Source organism: Anser brachyrhynchus (genome assembly GCF_964034855.1).
Source record: "Anser brachyrhynchus genome assembly, chromosome: 12".
Taxonomy (NCBI): domain Eukaryota; kingdom Metazoa; phylum Chordata; class Aves; order Anseriformes; family Anatidae; genus Anser; species Anser brachyrhynchus.
Window position 1 is genome coordinate 8,352,517 of NC_137707.1, and position 17,197 is coordinate 8,369,713.

The following is a 17,197-nucleotide window of genomic DNA, read 5'->3' on the forward strand; positions in this document are numbered from 1 at the left end:
AACACTAACATATTCATACATCTGTTTAATAATGTTATCAAAATACCTTATTTTTCAGTAAGAAAGCTTCATATTAATCTAATTCAGCATGAACGTGCTGCAAAATTGCTTTATATTTTCATAGCATCCTGGTCTCTGATATTTTACCTTCTATCCCACTGTAACCTGACTCTTTTCAGGTTTGAAGATATATTTTAGACTTTAGATTGCAATACTAGTATACTGTTAATTCAGGTCAACTCCTTTCTGCTCTTGCTGCATTTTTTTCGTGGCTGTTTATTAATGTACGTTTACATTGTTTTCAGGCACAAAAGAAGCATCTACACAGTAGGTTAAGCAAGAAAGTGATGCAAACATTAGCACTTTTATAACTGTCATTGCTTTATTTTCCATGCAAAGATGAAGACATAATCCCTGCAGCAAAAGTCTGTGATTCCCTGCCAGTTGGCTGCCTGCCTTAACTTATGGGAATAGTAATAAATGAAGCCCAAGCAAATGGCCACCATCTGGGTAAAGCTCAAGTGAGCTTGTTTGGACAAGGCTCCAGGGTCATGTAAATAAAATGGACTTTAATGTTAAGATGCATCTGTGAACATACAATTCATCCTTTATAAACTGTCTTGATTCAATACAGGTGCAGAAAGTTGGCAGTGTTTATAAACTAGATATAACCTAGAGATTTTTGAAGATGTTTTTCATGTGTATAAACAGCCATCTGATTCCAATCTTTCAAATCAGCCTTGAAAACAGAAAGACACTTAAAATAAATAAAAGGAAGTGAGCATGGAGCAATCATATAAATAATGAATTCTACTGTGCTTATTCCTATGTGTTGTTTCTCTTCTGCTTCTATCGGTATGAAATACTGATGTTTTGTTATAACTAAGGATTGCATTTATTAAGACTTAAATACAAACAAAAGTTACATTTATGCAATCAGGTGAGTGAAGAAGTATGTGTGTTTTTAACAGCTAAAATGTGATGTATTATTTAAAAGTCTTTCATTTTGAACTCTTTGTTTTAGTTGACTCTGGATATCTTTTTCTATCCCAGATTACAGAAATTTAGATATAGTATTTTACCCTTTCTCAACCCATCCAGTCTTTTAAACTTGTTTTTGGATCTAATTCAGTAAAAGTCTTAGAGATATTAGCTTCAGCAACAGTTACCTATTCTAATGCTTGATTCTTGGCATATTGAGTCACTTAGTCACAGTTGCATTATTTAACTCTGTGCTGGATGGTAAATGTCTTTGAAAGAATTAATTTGTATAGCTGTGTATCACATTAGCAGTCTTACCTGACTCTTTGGTTGTAGTTCTGAGTTGTCGGATGATTGTTTTGGCTGTTTGATGGCCTTATTTATACAAAACTACTGGGCATTGTATAGCTTCTCACTAGTATGGATATTCATTCGTAATTTTGTCTTTTTGTGTATGCATGATGCATATGCAAGTGCTGCATCTTCAGGAAGAAGGAAGGGGTGTTTGGGATGTGGGGGAACCCTGCACCTGTAAGTCAATGTTGCATATTATGGCTGATTCAAGTATTAGCAGCCTTTTTAAAAATATGAAAGAACTTAAATTCTTAGTTCACAACTTCATATTAAAACTCCTTTCACAGATTCTGATGGTATGGTTGCATCCATGGGCAGCATCTTCTGATTTGCTGTTCCTGTGTCTCTGCCCCCATACTACTGCTGTACTTGCCAAGTAGATTTCCATTTATGCATACTCCTTTTTGCGTATCTGTACAGCACCTTATACCTGCACTAAAACTTACTCTTGTATGTATGTCCAGGAAGAGACAAGGGTGTTTCTGCCAAGTACAGTTAAGCTCTATAGCACTATGTAATCACTGAGTGCTGCCGCTGCTGGACTTCCAATGTATTCACCCTTTGCAGTAACAGAACTGAGTTGTAAGTAAGAACTCATGTGGTTCATATAAACAGCAACTCTTCCAGCTGAAATAAAGGGATCACCCCTTTCATTGAGTCAGTGGGAGCTGTGCTAAGCTTCTCAGCTGGAAGTCACTCTTTGCATCTTGCAAGAGACTGACTTAAAATCATTCCTTTGAGGACAGCTGGGGTGAAGGATTTGTTTGGGAATTAAACAGATGCCCCTCAAAGCTATGTACTTCTCTTTAAAATCCAGTTACCATAACAACTGTACAATACTTTTGCTCTCAAACAAAGATATATTTTTTTAATTTATTAGGAAGCTTGCACTCCAAGAGTGAGGTTGATTTACCTTCCCTGAGGAAACTAACCAGATGACATGCAAAATGTCAGGGAATGAGGAATACAAACCAGAGCTATAAAACCACATTAGAAGTGAAATACCTTATGTGAAACTATGCTTTCTGAGTTCTTAATGTTTTTTGATGAGATGATTAAGTTGAACTATACTGTTAACAGTATCAAGGCAGTATCAATAGGATAGATTATTATGGAAATGGCTCTGATAGATTATAAAATATGAAGGGATTGAATGCCAAACCCTGGTATCCTCAGGCATGTGTAAATAGTCATCATGAAGAAACCTACGGATGCCACACTTCCAACAGTATCACAGCAGAGGATGTACAGTGTCGATTGGCAATGCAATACAGTAATGATTGGTGTACCTTAAACTGAACTAGGAAATTCTATATGCAGTAATTAAGGGGATAGATTCTTATTACCCACTGGCAACTGAATAACAGTTGCAATTTTATATCCTCCTCTGCATTACTTTTCCACTTCTGCATCTTTTTTCACCTTTGTATAGTACATGTATGATCAATTATTGGCTTAATCTAAGAGTTTTCAAGTGGTAATAATGGCAATACTATAATGCCTCAATGCTATTGTCCAGTGTACACAGTTTGTTGTCATAATATAATTCCAAGTAGTCATAAGCATACTGTTTTAGTCTTAATATGAGAAGTCAAAAATTTGTTTCAATATGAATTTTTGTGTGAGTTGAGGAAGAAGTTGTTCCTGGACACTTGGGGGGGAAAAAAGCTGTTTGTTAGTTTTTCTAAATGTAATATGCTGTACCTCAACAAAATTAGGTCCTTGAACTCGGAAAATGAAATTATGCTGTTAAGGAAGCCAAAGCAAACCTTGTCAGTTCTTTCTTTCCCCTCTTGCCTGTCGGGTGATGTGAAGAGTTCATTGCTTCTAAATCAGGCATTGCTATAATATGAATAATTACTCCTTAAAAGAATCAAGTTCAGATCAAATGGGAGGCAGCAGACCTTCCGCTTATCTGAGGAAACCAAGAAGTTGTAAGTGACAGAGGAAACAAGTGTGGTTTTTTTTAAGTAGCAGTTACACCACTGATGGGTGTTTAATTACATATTTGCATTCATTGCTGATGTGTTGCTATTTTTGTAGTTCGGAGACAAAATTAGATGTTTGAATATCTGTCATATTTGCAAAATACTGACTTTTCAGCATCAATCTCTCTTAAGATACTCAGTTAAAAACAGAATGTGCAGGCTAATTCACATTCGTGAGCTGTATGCTGGTAGGATGTTAGCTCCTAGTTGAGCAACTAACTATAGTTTTAGGTGATGAGTTCTCTACACAACCAAGTCATGGAACCTGAATGTTCTTCTTACAGACTAGATAAATACTGTCGTTGCTTTAGTTTTGTTTGTTTGGTTTTTTTCCTATTACCAGGAGATGATCTTGGAAGTCATTAGATCACTTTAAAATAGACACTAAACATGTCATTCTTGCACGTAAGTGTATGTTCTTAAATATTCACATGAACTTCCTTGTGATTTTTAAAATACCATGTAAACATTCTAGAATGGGTTACTAATATCTAGTTTGCTGGATGTGTTTGTCACGGACTTTGATATGTTTACGTTCTTTCATGTAATTGGCATTGTAATTCTGCATATTCATACATTAATGTATGTATAGAAAATAGCTTTTTTGCTTAATGCAGGTAATTCTATTTAGGTCTAATAGCTTGCAAGTAGATATTCTAGGTGTTAGAGTACTTAAGTCTACAAAAGAAAATCTTAATTACCATTTAATTAATCTAGTTTAGAGTTAATCAACAAGTGTATGATTAAGTAATCATTACTTCTTTCCAAGTTTCATTGCTGCTAATAGAATTCAGAATAAAGAACATGAGTTAAGAGTTGCTATGCCACTTGAGAAAGGTGTGGAACCATACTGCACTGTAAGTGTCAGTTCTAACTATAACTGGAACAAGATGATTATGTAATGTACAGTTCAATTTTGTGTTAAGAACTTACATATTTTAGCAACTTACATAGTCATGAAGGCCTATTATGTTGAATAAAAGCAATTGAGTTAAAAATTACTAGGACTGCCTGTCGAATAAAAGAGCACATAAAAACAGTTTCTGCTATGCATGTATTTAGAGTTCTATTTCAATCACTTAAGTTAGTCTCTCTAGTGTTTACTTCAGAGGTCAGTGAGTATGGAAAGCTGAAATGGGTAGATTCCAGCTCTGTGATCTGTAGCATGTTATAGTGACTGGTGATAAGTTTTTTTACACCACTGATGGGAAGGGTGTGTGTGAGAACTTTTTTCATGTATATTCATAATCTCGCTTTACACTTCATTATTTTCCAGTTATACTCATCTGCAGAAGAATTTTACATATTTTTGTACTTTCAGTGCTCTCCTTCTCTCAGTATCCATGATTATCTTTTATTGACTGGTAAGGAGATTTCCTACAGAGCTTTATTTTAGTGACAAAAAGTAGTAATCACTTTTGCAGAAAGTAAACACTGTCAGGTAGTTTTGCCTGAGATACTTTGAGCAGAATCAGGCTTGTGTGTGTTATTTTATAATACAAATACAAAAAAAAAAATACAAATGCTGAAAGTAGCATTGACTCAGTAATGTGAAGACATGCGGATGCCTGACTTGCACTGATTGGAAGGCTTTGCATTTACTGGGTTATATTAGGCTTGAAGGCTTCAAATCTGCATTTCTAATAAATTTAATTACCTTGAGATCAGAAGTTAAGTGCTACTTCTGTTTGCTGTGGAAGTCATTAGCCATTTTCACTGTATCTTTGCTAACCCATGTACCTCTGTTTAAAAGTCTCAATCTAAGACAGTCTCAGTCTTTGGTCTGAGAGTTGCTCTGTTGAATTAAGCTCCACAAGAAAAGTATGTGTTTACATTTCCCTTTTGGTAAGGGAACAACTCAATGTATTTATGGTCTTCCATTGACGGGTATGGTAATAGTATGCTACTTTTGGAAAAACAGCTTGAAGAATTATAATGAAGTCCAGAAGCCTTTAAACTTAGGCTGAGCAGGTCTAGTAGAAAATTTTCTACTGCTGTACTTCAGGTGAAACTACTAAGTCTTGGATAAGTTACCAGGGTAGGTAACAAAAATTACTGTTGCCTTACGCTGTTCAAGACTGTTTTTATTCATACTTGTCCTTTTAGAATGACATTTTTTTGGTGGATATATATAAAAAAAAAAAAATCTCCCTCTTGAAGAATGGATCTTTACCAAAAGGTCAATACATGCCTAACTTTTTTTCCCAGTAAAGAACTTGATCATTCCTTCCCTGTTTTTAGATGTCTATATAATCATAGCTTGCAGTTTCTTGCAGCTGAGCTACAGTATCTGCATTCTTATATTCTGATGTACTTTCATGTGCATGAAGAATGGACTAGGAAGAACTGAATAAAAAAAAAAAGTAAAAATATACACATTTAGTAAATAATCTTTTCAGATGAATCTGGTTTGTAGAATATTAGTAAGTAAAGTTTTATGCCTTTGAAGCCTGATTTATTTATTTTACTTACTACATTGTTATGAATGTCATATGATTAAACATTAAGGTAAATCAGATTTCTGAAATGGAAAGAGGCATTCCGTTCAAACTAGTGATTGTGATGCGTCTGAGCAATAACATCTAACGTAACTTCCCAGATATTTTACTATTTCAGATAGTACATGGAATTACAGAAGCAAGTAAGACTTGAAAGGTTTTATTTCATGGAAATGAAAACAGTATTTTTTAATGATTCTTAAACTGAAACTATTACAGGCCATTCTTTTCTGAAGGTCATAGGTACAAACAGAATTCAAACTTCTTTAAATTTAAATGTTTTTCTCCAGTAATGCTAGTTAGTAGTAATTTATATGGTCAAGTAAGGTATGTGTTAATGTGAAACAACAGCACCATTGTGTTTTCTTGACTTTCTGATGCTTTTCTATATTTTCAGTGACCTGTGATTGCAAATAATTTTAGCTTTCATGTTAGTGGCATACGAACAAATAATATCTCAAGGTTTAGTAGTTATCTTCAAAGGAAGATGCAAAAAAAATGATGCTTTTCTATGCTTTCTGGTAGAGAAAAAAACTACTGAAATATGAGGAATAATTATGAATACTGATTTCTTAGGTGTATTGGTACCATTCATTTTTGTATGCATAGAAGCAAGGAAATAGATTTTCAATCTTATAGATTGAAATAGATCTTCAATACATATGTTTTTCTTCCTTGCATATCTTAAATGTAAATGACTTTATTTTTAAATTCTGAAAGAGATGCTTTAAAGTTTGTTTTTTTTTTTGGGGGGGGGGGGGGGGGGATTATATCCAGTATCAAATTGTCTTGAGAGAGATACAGCTATCTCTATTAAAAATCAAGACAGGTAGCATAAAGTCTGATTGCTTTCTTAGCAGTTGCATTTTTTTCTTTTTGGTTTCAGAAAATTGTTTTGAGATCGGATTTCCCCTTACTACTGTATAAAGTCGCATGTAATAAACCATTTTTTTGTTTCAAATACATATTTTTTTTTGGTGCTATGAAGACTCATTACGTAACACAGAAGCACTGCAACTTCAAAGCACAAAGAGTACCTACCTCTGGATGTAAACAGATAAAACTTTTCATAGTGAATCATCCACGTAAATACTAGTGTGTTCATCTTTTACCCAGATGATAGGGAGATCTAACTTCTGAGCATGGGCAGGGGGAAGGCAAGATATGTGTTCATTGTGTTATGACCTACATATTAGTATATTAGCACTGAGTATTGTCAGGTTGCTTAGAAAACTGCAATGAACTTCACTCCTTTTTTTGGTGGTATTTCTTTTGCTGCTTTCAAGATGAGTAGCAAAGCATCTATATCAGATATGGCAAAACTAGTTTATAATTGCTCAAAAATATCAAACTTAGAGACAATGACAAAAAGACCATCAGCTAGTAGTATCGCCTACTGTTTCCAGAAATTTCATGGCCCGCCGCTTCTTCTTGAGTCTCTAGACTAATAATGCACATCTTCTCTTAATTTTTTAAATGTCAGAATGAGAGGCCAAAAAGTTTTTTTTTTCAGTGTAAAAGTGATTTGATATTGTTTAGATAAGTTGAATGACGACAGTAAGCAGAAAGAACAAAAACAGAGCTCAACCAGATCATTGACTGTAGTCTGAGAGGAATATATATAACACAATTTTTTTTGTTCCTTAAATATCTGGTTCCAGGCTTCCATGTTTTAGGATTTTGAGGACTCTATACGTTGTCTTCAGTGCCGTTTGAAATTAAGCTTCTCCAAGCTTTAGTCTTCAGTAAGTACAGTTAATTAAGTTTGAAGAAAAAGAACATAGACCTGTAGTTAGTTAAAAGAAAATTGGTGTGAAAATCTCTGTATTCATCTGCTCAAACTTAAATGCAAAGGGTAGCGATATAAATTTTCCAATAAAAATCTAATTAAGAACCTGTATTGCAAGCAACTTCTTGACCCGATAGCGGAGAAGATAAAAGTCCATAGTTCATAAGAGTACTTGAGTAATCTGTCACATAACATAGTTTGGCTTCATTATAATGAGTTTAGAAACATTGCTATCTGTTTGCAATAAGGAACAGTTGCTTGTCTGAGTGGGGAAGAGATTTTTATCATTTTTTAATGGATAAGTAAGAGGGCAGAGTAAAATCCTGGTCATGAATTGGGATATCAGAAATGCTTATGGTCATAAACTCCATAATTCACAGTGTGATATCTGTGGTGCTGTGCATGAAGTAGACTGTGACAACTGCAAATACCATTTTTCTGCAGTATTGCAAGCCATTTTAAATAGAATTCATAAAGAACTATTCTGTACGAGAGTCCTGTTTTGATAAGAAGTAATGTTTACTTCTGAGTATCACACTACTGCTGAGCTACTGGAACAGATGGGACAACAGTCCTGCCTTCTTTATCCCAACATACATGCTCTTGTTTAGAACACATCTTCATATTGGTGTTGTTGCATAATGCTTAAGAACTTACAGGCCTGTGAGTTCCTACTGTAGCATTGTTATAAGAGGAACAATCTTAAGTGTTACATAGATTTTGATTCTTAAATGTGAAGGAAATAACTAAGCTCATTCAGTGGCAGGTAATTATAGCGTCCTTTGTATGTTTCTGAGGACAACTTGATCTTGCAGTGTTTTTGCAGCTCACACAAACATTTTTGATTATTGTGAGTAACAGTTTGCAAAGGTCTCATAGCTTTAGGCCACTTCTGTGATCAGTTAAAATGTGCCAGGTATATAAAAGGATTTTTCCTTTTTTTTTAATACCAAGCCCCAACACACCCTAGCTTGTAAGTACAAAATACAATTACTTACTAAGTTCTCTGAAGTCACTCAGTTCAGACTGCCTCCACTTTGTGTAGAAAATCATTTTGAATGACTTCAGCCCTTTTTGGGAATAGTAGTGCAAGTTCTCAAAACTATTGAGATAAAGATTGTATTTGTACCTGTATTATCTTAAAAATGATAGTCATGTCTTGGGTGTAACTTTTGCTTTTCTTGTACGCCTTTGACATTCTATCTGCAGTCAATTATAGCATATGAAAACATCAAATGGAAGTAATTAATGAATCTTGTGTCACTTGACTAGTTCTATAAAGTGAATGTTCTAGTACTTTCTTGTTATGGGTTGAGCTATTTATCGTCTTGGGTATTTTTTATGGAACAGTACAGCAACTTTGCTTTTTAAGACCACTGTGTTTATACTTAAAGTTTCAGCTACTATTTCTTACTATAGTGTTTTGCAGTAGAAATGAATTATAAAAAATTACTAAGCTCTGCTTCCCTTGCCTGAAAACTGTCAATCAAATTGCTTGATATTTCCAGTATATACTGGAAATATATATTTCCATATGTGTGTGTGTGTATATATATAATAATAATATATATTTCCAGTATATATATACTGGAAATATATATTTCCAGTATATACTGGTGACAGGGTTTGTTTTTTTAATTTCTTGTGGAATACTAGATGAGTCTTTTACCTTTGAATGTCCAAGTTTCTCTATTTATATTAGAGAAACAGCAGCTCAATTTGTTTTTTTTTATCCTGCAAAATTCACTCGTGAGCACTTAGGAAACTATGAGACGTGCAGCAGGTGGATTACACTGGCTTGTGGCACCACAAACAAGCATGAGTTTTTTGTTTTTTGTTTTTTTTTTTTTTTTTTAAGGGAGGGATGAAGGTGGTAAAGTGGAGTTTCTTGGCTGGGGGGAAAAAAGAAAGGTGAAAAGGTGAAGCAAGTAACATATCTGGGTGTTATATGGCTCTGTGTTCCTTCCTCAAAGTCTGAATTAAGTCAGTAAATTTGCTGTTGTTCCAAATACACAACTGTACCTGGATCTGCAGTGCAGGCAGGAGGGACCTGGAGTGGTATTCATGTCAACGACAGAATAGTTAGAAGGGACAAACTGAGTATTTTGTCCTAACAGAGTATCTTATTATTGGCTGATATATTTGGATGCAATATTGCTTCTCAGATGTCAGCTCTCTAATTGTAACCTAGATAGAAAGGAAGACTTTTAGTAGTTTAGGTCAAATCCATTTTTAAAATGTTCTATACAACAGAACATATTGTGTGATGGCTATAATTTCTTTTGATAAAGATGAAAATATGAACTCAGAAAGCTCTGTAGTTGAAAAGTACTTAGAATACCATATAAAATGTCACTGGTGTAATTGGAAACCTCCTAAAGCCTTTAATACTGTATGTGCAAACTTGACCTTCACATAGCATACGAAGATGCAAAAAAAAGCATAAAAATAAAATTAAAACCTAGAAAGCTATATAGTGAAGGAATTCACACTAAAGTAATTTTCCCTCTGCTTTGTTTTTTTCCACTAGATGCCATCAGTTCTGAGAAACATGTCAATAATCTCCAAACAATGAGCAAATTAAAACATACTAAAGCTGCTAGTGAGAAAATTTTTTCAGTTAAATGTAAATCTGGTAGATCAGAATGTTTCATTAACAACTTCAAAAAGGTAATCTCTTAAAATTGGACTAGTACTGCATTAAGACAGTTTCATACAGAATTGTCAACACATATCACAATGTACCACAACTTAAAAGCTACCAAGCAAATTATTGTGAATTACTGCTTTATGATCACTTTCAAAATCAGAGAAGTTGTATCCATTTAAACACTTAAGAGGTACCTCAAGATGTAATATATCCTGAAAAAAAATCTCTGGCCCATCATAAACATAATAAAAATTTTGGATTATGCTTGATCACCCTGATGCTTCTAGAACATAACTCTGGAGGTCATCAAAAAAAGGGTCTTAAGGTAAATGAATGAGTATATGCTATATGCCATGGGTATAACAACAAATGATATTTTCCTTCCAGAACGAAGGTAAAGCAAACCAAATGCCTAAGGAGTGTTATGCCAAGAAGGTATAATAGACTACTAAATGATTGTGGAAATAAGTCTTTCACTCAGGTCCTTAAAGTTTGCATCATGTTTATTGGACGACAGATAATAATTTATAATAAAGGAACAAATAACATTCTGATTTTTATAACTCACTAATTCTAATATTTGCAGAGGTGATAGTTCTAGTCCATTTTTCTAGTCATTTTTCTTGCTGCAGTTGGGGAAACCTCTCTCTTATTAGATGTGTTTTTATATTACAGGGTATACTACAGTGAAAACTCTGATTAAAACCAGACAGAATTAGATGAAAACCAGATTATTTTCTGCTTGTCTTTATTAAAAGATGAGAATAAGCAGGATGTTTTTACAACTTTCTCCTTTTATTAATACTCATTATTTTAAATCCTTCAACATAGCAGTCCTAAAATGGTGATATGCATTTGTTAATTAAGCACTTCTTATACTTTGCTCTGTTAGTCTGTTAACAACAATCTTTTTACTACTGTAACCTTAAAAACGAAGTCAGAAAAATTTGGGGTTTTGTTTCCACTTTTAAAATGAATGTTCTAGGGAACTTTGTGAAGTGCACCTGTCCAATTGCATTTCTTTCTGTGAAGATGAAAGACAAAACCAAAACCTGAACAGTGAATTTTTAGTGATCTTGGAAGAGCTTATATGCTTCCTGTTTTGCATGACATTGAGTTGCATGTGAAACACAATTATTTGCAGTGGTTAGCGACTATTTGTCATAGCCACAAACTGTAGAACAAATATTATGTATCTTCTCTCAAACTGTTACCCTAAGAGATAACAGGGCTTTTTACACTGATTCTATACTTTGACTATTTGAGAACTAGTTCTTTAGTTGTCTACTGATCAAAACAGTTACTTAAAACTTCTTCAGTGTACTCTGCATCAGACCCACAGTGGTGGTGTCTTTCTGGAAAGACTGGTTAATGTGTCTTAAAGAATAAAATCTCTAGTACATTGCTATAACTAACACCAGAAAAAAAAACATTGGTTTTCCTATGTTTATTTAGCAATGACTAACCTAGTGCTGAAAAATAACTTTTAATTTTCATTTGTTGGCTATATTTAATAATTCACTTCCTGCTTTAGATGCCACTACTTAGAATTTATTTCTGTACTTATGTATCATTTGCATAATGGAATTAAGAGGTCCACTCATGACTGTTTTAGTGGTATGTTGGACAGAGTGGATAGGTTGTAATTAGTGGCATCTGGCTTTCAACTTCATTAGTATGCAAATAGATTTACTACAAGGCTGCAAATACTTGGTGCTATTAAACACACTTCTGTATGTACCCGATTTTTAAAATCATGCTGGTTTGGCTTTCATATATTTATGTTAAACTGTCATACAGCAGTGTATATAAATATATATACGTACAATATATTAGCATCCCTGCCAAGGGCAGGGTGGTTGGAACAAGATGAGCTCTAAGGTCCCTTCCAACCTGAGATATTCTATGATTAAATATGCATATGGGTAAACAAACATATTGTTACTTGCCCTATAACTAAAAGGGGAACCTCAATAAACAGAACATCAACATAAATATTAATTTAATGGATGTATTTATTTTTGTCTCTTTCTTAAATTTTTCTTCCCTTGATCAGGATTTGAATCTGAACATAATACTCACCTGTTTGTGTTTTCTAACTGGAAAAATTACTATATGCAATTCAAGTTCCCAGGTACTTCAAAATATCTGCTTTAGTTCCTCTTAGCTGTATAGTTTCATATTTTATTTATTTATACAATTCTTTATAAAATTTTCATTTCTACGTTTCCTTCAAAGAAAATAGTATTTACAGCTTTTACAGACATCTTTAAATGTTCCAGAAGTACCAAAAATATTTTGGTTTCAACTTTGAATCCCTCTTTTTTTGAGGGGGAGGGGTTAAATGAAAAATTCCAGGTTTATATATCAATTGTCTATATAAATAACATTGCTAAAGCTCCCCCTTATGTGCCAGCACAGTAAAGTCACAACAAATTCCCCTGGATCAATAAGCAACTTTTCATTCTGGAAAGTTGAAACTCTTCTCCCAAGTGGGCACAGCTAGATTGCTAAGTGACTGCTAAAGTGCTATTACTGCTGTGCAGTTGGATTCACTTCAGACTGACAGAAAACACAACTTAAAAGGTAAGAAACTGCGCAGCTAGAGGATGATCATGTGTGTGCTCTTTAGAAACAATATTATTAGCATTTTGTGCTTCCTAACTTGTCTCTTGCTGTTGCCTTTGGCACGATCAGAAATCAAGTATTTAATTGTCGTTCTATGAAGTAGAATAGCTGTGCCTGCTGATCCAGGCAGTATTTGCACTATATAATAAACAAGCAGGTTCTGCTTTTTCTCCCATGTATGCATTTTTTCCTTTTTTTTTTTTTTTTTAGAAACATAGTCGTAGCTTAAATTTTAAATTAAACTGGTGGAAGGTGGTCTGAGGAGAATTCCATATTTCTACTAATAATTGTGATTTTTTTGTTTAAAATTCTGAAGGCTATGTGGCATACAGCTGCCTGTATCTCTGAGGGTCAGAAGCAAAAATTTTTTTATGAAGCTCCCTCCCACCCACTTCTCCACTACTAAGCTCAAATTTTTTTGCCTTTTGTATGGAACCAGTAACTATAGAAGTGGTAAGATCGGGTAACTATCTTCAGCGACCTGTTGCAGCTTGGGGGTTTTGGTATTACATGGTTCAGCACGTTTGTTGGAAATGTCTGGAGCGGTTACATAGGTAAGATCAATAATTAGAACTAAGATGCTAATGGAAGAGTGTGAACCATTTTACAAAGGCATTTATTAAGAATCGGATAGTTTTTAAATTTTAGGAAGGAGATGATAGTTTCTTTGTTTACCAGATAAGGCATCTACTTGGCTTATGGGGTTTTGATATCCTGTTATCACAGATAGTTCTAGACACAATTTATAGCTGAAGCATACTTCTATACAGATTATGAATTTATGGTATTTGATTAATCCCTATTTTTGACTTTTACCTACAAAGTAGAAATGAAACTGGATAATCTGTGGTTAAGAGTTCTCATGAAATCCAGTTCTCTAACTGGCCATGTGAACTTTCGTTTCCCAGTTCCTCTGGCTTTCATTTACATGAAAACCAATTATTTGGAAGTTATGCTGGTGAAATGGAATGTCTGCAAGATCAGAGACTATATTTCCATTGCAATTACTTTATGCTTTATTGCATAAAGGATATACAGATTTCCTTAAGACTTTCCCTGTCATTTGATGCTAACTATTTCTGCAGTTGCACAGAATATGAAAATAGTGTAGCTGAAACTGTCATCTACGTGACACATTTCTGTGGAAGCTATATTTTTAAAAGCACATATAAAAATATAAATATATATAACCTCACACATGTAAAACCACCAAAAATACTAAATGGGCATAAGGAACTACTAAACGCAGTAAAAAATTAGTATATAACAATCCTGAATATTTAACTATTTTTGAACAATATGATTCTGAAGAATAGTTAACATGCTAAATTCTCTGATATTATCTCTTACTTACAGATATGTCTATTTGTGCCAATGTAACCTCTTACATGATGAATCATTTAGTAGATCTGATGAGTATGAGCCCTTTTCATAGCAGATAGCAGGCTAGTGTCAATTGAGACACTTTCTGAGTTATGTAGTAGTTAATATAAAGATTGCAATTATAGAGACTGTTATAACATTTCTTTTTCAAAATAGTGTAACAAATAAACACAAATGCACAAGTAGAAACTTGTGTTTTTTCCCAGATAGAATGGATTCCTGTTTTTTCCCAAGTCAGTAGTAAACTACAGTTGCCTTCTGTTCTGCCAAGATTGCATTCAAAATCGAATGAAACCATACAGGAAATGAATAAATATTTTTCTCATAAACTTAACCTTCTGCATCCTGAAGAACCTAGGAAGTGGCCATGATTTTCTTCGTTCACTATATTACTTTCATAAGACTACAAGTGTTTCTCTTTTGTATGTTTCTGAAAGTCTCCTGATTTTTATAAATCCAGGCTATCTTTGTTTAGAATTCTTATGAATCTCATTAGGAATCAGTATGATCATTGAATCTCACGATGCAATCACGTTTCAGAAGCAGGGCTGTTGGCCTTACATGACATATTCTAGAGCACTGCATACTTAGAACGAGCTTTAGCTGTTAACTTGAAGAATTTAAAATGAAGTATCTGTCAAACTGGAATAAAAAAAAACAAAACACAAACATTTCAAGGACTCTGGAAGTATTTACTTATTTTTGAAGTTATATACGAAAAGAAATAGAGAATTGTTTAAGGACCATTTAGACTCCTTTCTGCGTCTAGCTTTATCTTATGCCACCAGCAGATTTTATATAAATATAGCACTAAGTAAAGTTCTGTTTCATGATCCTTTAGATCACTAGATACAGCTTAAATTACTTTCAAGGTGATGTATGGAGTGAGGTGAGGTAGTAACAAAAGTAATGACTTTATTACCTCTTCCCAGGAATTTAGAAACTCTTTTCACTGCCTATGATTTGATTCATATAATAGTGCTGCAGAAAAAGAATAGAACTTCCTAAACCTTGAAGAAATAAACTTTTTTATTATCTACGCCTAAGTCTCCCCTAAGCATTGTGACAGATCTGAAGAAGTGGGTGTTTGAATATTAAAAGTACAGTTTAAAGTTTCTTCTCCATTATGTTTTGTTCCCAAATGGATTGCCTAGATAGGCCTTGTTAGCAATAATGCTGTTCCATCCCTGATTGATCCAAGGAAGAAAACATGTTGAAAAGCAGTCATGAATAGCAGAGAGAAGGATGGATGAGACTCAGGATGTCACCTGGTGCCTAGAGAGTCTAACAGTATGTTCAGAAATGGAGGGGAAAATAATGAACCTACATTGTATGTTCTGGGAGGATAGCTGTGGGGAAAAGCAGCAGCAGGATTTGTGGCAATTTTAAATGAACATATTCATAAGCTTATACTGAACGGCAGTAAGCTTAACATCTCTCTGATATTCTCTGAAAGAGTGGTCTGTTTCACTAATAGGAGACGTGATAAACTTTAGGTTTATTAATTAGAAGACCGTTTCCTGCTTTGGATTTTATTTTTTGTCTTCCCTGGAGAAGCCTCCATTGATTTTAGTGGGAACTTGAGCACATGCAGATCAATGACAGGAAATGTACTGGTGGTGTCCATGCCAAAAGTAACTGTAAGTAATACATGGTAGACTGTATATTCCCAGCACTTTTTTTTGTATATATTTTCAAATTGCAGAGACTTTAGAAAACAAAAGAAAAAATGCTTTGAAAAGAACCATCTTTTTTTATTATTATTATTTGAGGAGCCAAGAGATGGAAGCAGTAAAGAAAAAAACACACATAGTGTTATGGGAGAAATCTCTAGGGCAGTATCCTCATTTTCCTGAAGAGAAGGAGGTACTAGTGGTTTCCTAGAGTTTATTTTTCAAAGGCATGCCAAGCTTCACTGTCAATAGTAAGGAAAAAAGTTTTGTGGGAAACTGCTATAAATGCTTTCAATGGATACAATGTAGGTGCTTAAAAGTTTATTAGGAAGAAATTGCTGTATATGTTGGATCAACTCTGGAAAAATTTGTCTTCAGTTTGCTGCTTTCTTGTTCACCTTAGATGCACAGAGTTGCATATTGCCCCCATGTAACAAAAACTGTTGTTGAAATCATGGTTGCTGTTCACAGAAAGCAATTAGTCCTTTCTCACAAAAAGGTACGTGTGTATAGGGCGCACTCATGCTGAAAGCAGCTTATTTTAAGAAGGATTTCATAATTAGCATACATGGCCTCAGATTTAAATAGGACTGAGATGGAAGTATGTTAGTTAATTCACAAGTAACTTTAAGACATGCATTAGCAAGTAGTGTGCTTGGACTGTTATATGTACAAGAGGTTCAAGTTTCCTGCCTCCCTGGCTGCATCAGAGCAACCATACAGGAGTATAGGGAGTGGGAGAGAAGTTAGTTAACCTCTTTCTTGCTGTGAACATTTTGAAATGTGTTTTTTTTTTTTTTTTTTCCCCTGTGTGGATGCATCTTTGAAGCAGCAGAAAATATCAGGCATGTGTAATTCTAGTAACCCAAGAGGGCTTTTCATCAGCTCTTCTTGTGGTTGTTAGTAGAGTTTTTAGTCTTTTGGAAAGAGCTTATGATAGAAATCTTATGTAAACTATTGCTAACCGGCACTATCACTGACGTAAAGTTTCACCTTGACTGGCAACAGGGCATTGCTGATGCCAGAAGGTTTTCAAATACACTTTAGAGCATTATCAAGGTATCTAACAGATCGTTTTCTGGCCAAGAATATAGTGAGACTTTTGTTACTTCTGTGAGATCTGTAAGCGAAGACTGCTGAAAAAAACTACATCCTCAATAAGTGGAAGTTTGGGGAAGTAAATCCATTTGTTATAGCTGTTAGGGTCAAAGCCATTCAATGTAGATGGATTCTTTTGTTTTAAATCTCTGCAT

The 17,197-nt window shown here is 34.2% G+C and overlaps 1 protein-coding gene across 1 annotated transcript in view; it reads left to right on the top strand.

Moving 5' to 3' along the window:
• Window positions 1–326: 326 nt before the first annotated feature.
• The window catches only part of LOC308176731 (uncharacterized protein), a 583,853-nt gene continuing 566,982 nt past the window's right edge, over window positions 327–17,197 (top strand). The window contains exons 1-2 of the mRNA XM_080552863.1: window positions 327–940; window positions 3,667–3,728. The gene's annotated coding sequence lies outside the window, so the exon portion shown is untranslated. The remainder of the gene's footprint in view (window positions 941–3,666; window positions 3,729–17,197) is intronic.